This window comes from Eutrema salsugineum, unplaced genomic scaffold (genome assembly GCF_000478725.1).
Source record: "Eutrema salsugineum unplaced genomic scaffold, Eutsalg1_0 scaffold_11, whole genome shotgun sequence".
In the NCBI taxonomy this organism is placed as follows: Eukaryota; Viridiplantae; Streptophyta; class Magnoliopsida; order Brassicales; family Brassicaceae; genus Eutrema; species Eutrema salsugineum.
Window position 1 is genome coordinate 6,094,923 of NW_006256901.1, and position 7,182 is coordinate 6,102,104.

The window sequence follows — 7,182 nt, forward strand, 5'->3', positions numbered from 1 at the left end:
ATGTGATCAATATCACTAGGTCCTTCATCTTCTGCGCCATTGTTGGTCTCACAAGCATGGATTGGGCGATTGTTGCTCTTCAGAAGCTGGTTCGTCATGTTCTTCAACTCGGTTATCTCCTTGTTGTCTGTACCGGTTTGCTTCGTCGATCGATCGTATTCAAGACAATCATTGCTATTGGCTTGAGCCAAATTTCGATGAGGGCTCTTCCTTGGGCTATCGTCTTTTGTCCCAAAATCTCCATTGCTAGCTGTATCAAGTGAAAGTTTGTATTTTGGTTGCAAACCTCGGTAAAATGTGTTCAGCAGGCTTGATCCATGAAATCCATGGTGAGGGCAATCACGTTCATACTTCTTAAAAAATTCTCAGGCTTCATAGAAAGATTCAGTTGGCCCTTGTTGAAAGTTTGAGATCTTTGTTCTCAACTGATTCGACCTTGAGTTAGTATAGAAGTGGTTCAAGAAAGCAGTTTTACATTCTTTCCAATTAGTAATCGATCCTGCAGGCAAAGATTTCAACCAACGGTGAGCTTTATCTGCTACTGAAAAAGGGAACAACTTACATTTTAAATAGTCTGGTGGAACTTGGTTTGTTCTCATCATGCTGCAGATTTCTTCAAAGAGCTCGATATGGTCCATTGGGTATTCAGAAGGAACTCCATGGAATTGGTTTTGTTTCACCAATGAGATGATTTGAGGCTTGACTTCAAACTCATTCCGGTTCGAAAATGGAACTTGAATTGCAGATCGGTTCTGAAAATTTTGAGTAGGTGCATCAAAATCAGCTATGCGATGGTTTCTAGCTTGTCTTCGGTGTTGATTTGCTGGCTGAATAGGGCGATTAATGCGTCCATTCGGCTGCACTCCTTGGTGGTCACCATCGGCTGCATTGATGGGTGCTTCAAGGTCTTCACGTTCTTCTCTCTCGCGGTTCTGGTGGTTTCTCGGAGGAACCTCATCCTCCTCTCCATCTTGTCGAGCATGATCACCTCCTCTGTGATCATTCTCTTCATTTTCTCCATGTTCGGACCCGTCTTGGTCCATATTCATAGTTTGATTAATAGGATCTCCAGGCTGGTCGTCGTTGGCCATTCCTTGCGTTCATCTAAGTCTTCGAAGTTGTCTTTCGTGTCTGTCTATCTCGTCTAGAATTGGAATGTTTTCTACAGGTCTGCGCCTGGTATTCATGCAATTCAGAGAAAAACAAAAGAAGGGAAATATAATTCAGCAAAACTTTAAGAAAGAACTAGAGATCAGGTGTCTAGAACAGAAGTTAAAACAAGAAAAATAGCAAAAGGCAGCGAAACAAATCCCTGGCAACGGCGCCAAAAACTTGATGTCGTGTCAACTGCGTGAGGGAACAAGTTTTACCCTTAACAAAACAAATGAAAGCCGCAAGTGCACAGCTGATCAGTTGTAGTATTTAGGGATCGAATCCACAGAGATTTGTGTGCCTGGTATTCTTCTACGGTTTTTAACTTTATGTCTAGACTAGATTGGTTTTAAAGGTTGGTTGTTTGTCACGAATTAAACTAAAACAAAAGAAAGCAAATAAATCTATCCTAAAAAGCAAGTAGAAAAATCGAATAGAAAGCAAGTAAAGCAAGTAAATATCGAACTAAGGCAATTGAAAAGCAGATCTAAATGAGCAAGTAAAAATCGATTGGTTTGTAAATTATGGCTAAAAACGCTGAGCTTTTGGGAACTCTAAGGGATCATAATCGGTTTTAACACTAGGGTAGATAGATTGGGATTGACGGATATCAATATATAGGTGGTTCTAGAGCTAGAGTACGGCGGTATGAGTACGTCACTGTCGTGATCATAACAAATTGTTTCTCGCAACCCTGACCAGTAGGTTTCCATTTGGCCCTGGAAGGGAGAGAACGCAAGAGCTGCACAAGACTCGTCAATAGTCACGATCTCGCCGCAGGTAGGTTTCCACTCCTACGGAAAAATCGCCTGTTTCATTCTAGGGCTGATACTTAATGAAAACTTTCGCAACACTAACTATCTAGATCAGATACTAGGTGATCAATCAAGCATACATGCAATAAGAACAAGAATAAACAGAGAACAGGTCGAAATCCCAAATCTATAAACTTATATGTCTTAATCGATTATGAGAGCCCCTTTCGGGAACCCTAAGTCCAACTCGGGATCTACTCAGACATGGCTGAGGTCGACATCATCATTGGTTTTAATAAAAGTAATGAAAAACAGTAAAGAAAAGAGATAAAGAAAGCTTCTCTATTGAAGAACTCGGACTTGAAACAATCTTGTACAAAAATCGCATAAAAACGGCTGAAAAAAAAAGGGTTTCTGTAAAGTATGAATGGTTCTCCCTAAAAACGACCTAAATGACAAGTATTTATAGTCTTCAATACTCCATGGTCTCTAGGGTTCCGGAATTGAGGCTGAGAATGACTTTGGGCTTCAGATATATGGGCTTTAATTCGGAACTTGATGGCCACGGTCGGGAGTAACGTGACCGCAGGGATTTGGTGGTTGGCCGCGGTTGGGAGGCTTCTGACCGCGGGAAATAGGCTGTTGGCCGCGGTCGCGTGACTTGCTGGCCGTCTTCGAGTGGCTCCGGGGCTAATGGAATATCTTGAGATCCAACCGTTGGAATGTCTCCAAACCAAGTGCATTTGAAAGCTGGTTGATTCTTCTATAAGTTGTCCAATTTTGAGGGTGATCAGACAGTGAGAAGGTCTTCGTCTCTCCATGAGAGTTCTGACGGTCTGCATTTATCCAAAAGAGTCTTTTTGTTCCAATTTGTGCCTCTTTATCCCAAATTACCTGAAAAGTCTTTTAAAATCCGGAAATATAGAAATCCTTTGAAAACCTTTGAAAATAGAGTAAAAACACCTGTAAAATATATTAAAGTGATCCATAAAAATGGTCAAAATCCGGTGTTATCAATCATACACATGTATATTCCAGTTCCATACAGATCCTAGAAGATAGATGAAGATAAATTGCCCGGAAGCTAATTGGAAATGCTTTGACATCGATTAGAGTAAACCGGAGAAGTCTAAATCGCCCACTATGAGTCTAGAGTCTATAGTTTGAGTCGAACACCCTTAAGATATTCTTTTAGCAACTCATTTGCATTGCATCTTATTTTCTGTAAATATTATATTATGTTTAGTTTAGGATTCCGTAACCAAAAAATATCCCAATCCCCCCATGAGTTTATGACTTTGCTTACTCTTCCAGTTTGGTGTTTATGACAGAAGCACTTTTAGTGTTTGCATCCAAACACTCCTAAAGTTTTTAAAAAAAAATATATATTTTAAAACTATTTTAAAATTATCCTATTTTGTTGCAATATTATTTTTTTAAAATACATTTTTTGATATATAAAACTAATTCCAAAAATTAGATATCAATTTAGATAACTAAAAATTTTCTTAATATAGGTTATATTTAATTTAAAATTTAAATTTTTAAAAAATTTGCAATTAAATTTAAGTCTAAAAGTTAGATATTAATTTAAATTACTTTAGACTTCTTTAAATATAGTTTATATTTAATTTAAAATTTGAAATTTAAATATAGTTATTGTATTTTTTAATCATAATCAATCAGTATAAAATGTTACATATTAAAACTGATAAATATTTATATTATATGGTAATTTCATGGGACATGTTAGGTTTTTTATAATTTTGGTCTTATGCGGGTTAAGTTATCAAAATATGCAAGATATTAAGTTAAAAAAATAATTCAAAATTAATAAATATTTATATTATATAGTAGTATGAACGGACGTGTTAGAATTATGTTTTGATGACCACAGTCTTTTTCAGATTAATAACATAAACGAGTTAGATTATGTTTTTATAATAACTGTTCTTTTTCAATTAATAAAATGACCGGGTTATAATTATGTTTTTATGATTGTAGACATAATAATAGTTAAAAAAAAATTCAAATACAAATTATATATAAACAAAAAAAATAAATATCTTTCAATTATTAAAAAAAATATATCTATAAAGAAAACATAAATTATATTATGTAATTTGATAAAATTTCTGTGTGAATGTACAGGGTAAAATCTAGTAAAAAAATATAAAACAGGTTAAGTGAAAGTTTTCTGGTTTAGTTATGATCCTTATCTCATGTACGATTAAGGGTATATATAAATTTAGTTTAATATATAAAACGGAAAAGTATATAAAGTGGAGAGAAGAGAAACAAAAGCTTTTTTTTTGTCAATTTCGGTTTACAAAAACTCTTTTTCTCTTAAAGCATACATCTCTATATTTTCTACAAAAATTCCCATATCTTTTTGGTAGAAGAATAATTTGGATATATAGAACTAACAAATTATCGACCAATTAGTTTTTTATAAGATGAATTCTGGTAAGTCTTACTTACTTCCTATAGTTTCGTGCATATATATTCACAATCTTGGGCCAAAGAAATTATGAAAATAAATTCTTATTAAGTTCTATTAGATTGTCCGATTGAAGAGTTGGAGAGTATTAACAACAATGTTTGACCCTTGTGTTAAAGAATCTTCAGTTTTTATTCAATAAGAGTCAGAGCCTTTAACTTGTTTTGTTTTATGAATTTCGGCTATTCATTGGAACCAACGATCTTCAATAAACATCAGACTTTGTTATGATTAGGCTGCGCCAAATCTGAAGTGGTAACAATTTCAAAGTAACACTTTTGTTATAAATGGTAGTGATATGTGATAACACCTTATTTGTACCCATTTTTACTATTGATTTCAAATGCTTTTTTAAAAGTTTTAATCAGTTTTAGTAACTTATATTATGATTTCTCTATATTTGTAGTTTCAAAGCTCTTTTCAGAAAACTTAAGGAAAAATATGATAAAATAGAAGAAATCCATATTTTTAGCTCAAAGTCAGACAGTCAGAAGTTCAACCTCAAATGAAGACTTTTTCACCGTCTGATCCAACTCAAATTTGGAGATATTCAAGAGAAGACAACCAGCTTTCCATGACACTTTACATCAGTTTCATGATTATGCTTATCTAAATTAAGTTTTGGAACGGCGGTCTATAATGCGTGTGAAGAAATAAATTACGATAAATTATGATACAAACCACATTAGTTTATAGAGAGATACAGATAATCTTTAGTGGGTCAAGGGCAGTGGAAGACTTTGGTTGATGCGCATTTATGTTAAGAAAATCACTTCGTTTGTATAGCCATGCAGCAGTGAATAATAAACTTTTCTAGATATTCTCAATCGGTTACGGTTTACTTGAAATGGAAAGTATGAATTACGCATATGTTTGTTGATATACAGATATTTACTATCGACTACTTGGCTGCAAACTTGTAAATTAATTAGTAATTTTATTAAAACAATAATATGTTAAACGTAAGTATATAACTATATATTATATGCATATATCCACCAAATAAAAAAAAAATATGTTAAAGGTAAGTATATAATTATATATTATATGCCTTTTTTTTGTCAACTCGTTTTTTATCAAACAAAAACCTAAAGGGCAATATAATTGATACAAATTAAGCCCATATAAGCAGGTCCAAAACAAAATTGAACATATTACAACATTACACGTTTAAGAACACGTGTTCAAGAGAAAAAAAAAACCTGACTCATGTGGCATTAGAAGATGAAGTTCGGAAATTCCGCCGGTTTACTCCATCGCCGTCACCGATTTGTTGCCGATTTTCACCTCCACAACAATCTTCTTCGCCAAATCAGGGCTTCAAAGCGTATCACACCTGCAGAGCTCGCCGAGCAATTGATAACAGAGACTCTAATCCATCGAATTAGTGAAGCGCCGCCAAACACCTTGTTAGATCTAGCAAACAAGACACAGATGCAAACACACTCTTCTAAGTCTAAAACTAAATCGATCGAAGGTTTTCACATATCTCGATTGACAGAATACAGAGAAACTTCAATCTGAACTGGTTTAACAGCCCATAAGGTGGTATAAAGATTTATACTTGTATCCAAGTAATCAAGCGTTGATGAACATAGGACTCGGGATTTGTCTCTTCGAAGAATAGATATAGATCTTGCAAAAGGAGAAAAAGAGAACCAAAACAAGAAATTAAATCCAGATATCACCGGAAAAACTGAGTCCGAAAATCGGCAACTAACATCGATTATTCGGAATTTACAACCAAAAACGAAAGAAAGCTTTCTCTCTCTCAAAGATAGAAGTGTTTGACGTTAGAATAATTTTGTAACTGTTTGACGTTAGAATAAAGAACTAATCCAAAGAAGTAACTAAATACAGCCCGATGGCTGCAGAAAACTATAGACGTAGTTGCGGAGCTAGAAATCTTTTTCATTAGAGGCATAAATAAATGAATGAGAGTATATATGATTTTATGAGTGAAGAACATTAATATTAGACTTTAATAAATTACACTAATTTTTAAAAAATTCAGTGAAGGCTAATGACCCCAATTAATATGTGTGATTCGCCTAGGGCTGGAATTATTATCCGGTATCCGGTCTCTGATCCGGTATCTGATCCTATCCGATTCGTAAAAACTGAATATTTGCATAGTTCGGATCCGGATCAATATAGTGAAATTAAGTATTTGGTTATTTCGGATACGGATCTGGATAATAGAAAATTTTGAAATTGGATATCCGTTATCCGTTTATTAAGTATTTATTTATTTTGATAATATTTATTGAAATTCATAATGCATGATAATTTTCTATTTCAGATTGTGAAAGAAGAACATGAAATGGATAACACATGGATATGAAGATAAATTAACTTCTCTATTATTATTTTCTCTTTTGCGATGTAAACTTTTAAACTTTGTGCTATTTGAATGCTACTTGAATACTTTTTAATTTTTGGTATTAGTAATTTTTGCTATGTTGATACATTTTAATTATATATGTTATCTCATTATAATTTTTAAAAATTGAAATTTTCTTTTTGGATCAACGAAACCGGATATCCAATCGGATATCCGTAAATATTCGGTTCTAACTGGATATCTGGGGTTTTTGGATCCGAATCCGGATAGTAAATTGATTATCCTGCGAACTGGATTCGGATTCGGATATCTTGAAAAGTCCGGATATCCGGCTCCCTTCAAGTCCTAACTCCGCACTAATCAAACCCATAATATGCTACTAAAACAGGGGCATTGTATTATAGGACAAAAAACTGTAGTATTATCCCCTT

At 33.9% G+C, this 7,182-nt stretch overlaps 1 non-coding gene across 1 annotated transcript; it reads left to right on the forward strand.

The window, feature by feature from the left end:
- The first annotated feature begins 321 nt into the window (after positions 1 to 321).
- On the forward strand, positions 322 to 427 carry LOC112090128. The gene has a single exon (XR_002901479.1). It is a non-coding gene; the product is annotated as a small nucleolar RNA R71 (small nucleolar RNA).
- Positions 428 to 7,182: the final 6,755 nt, after the last annotated feature.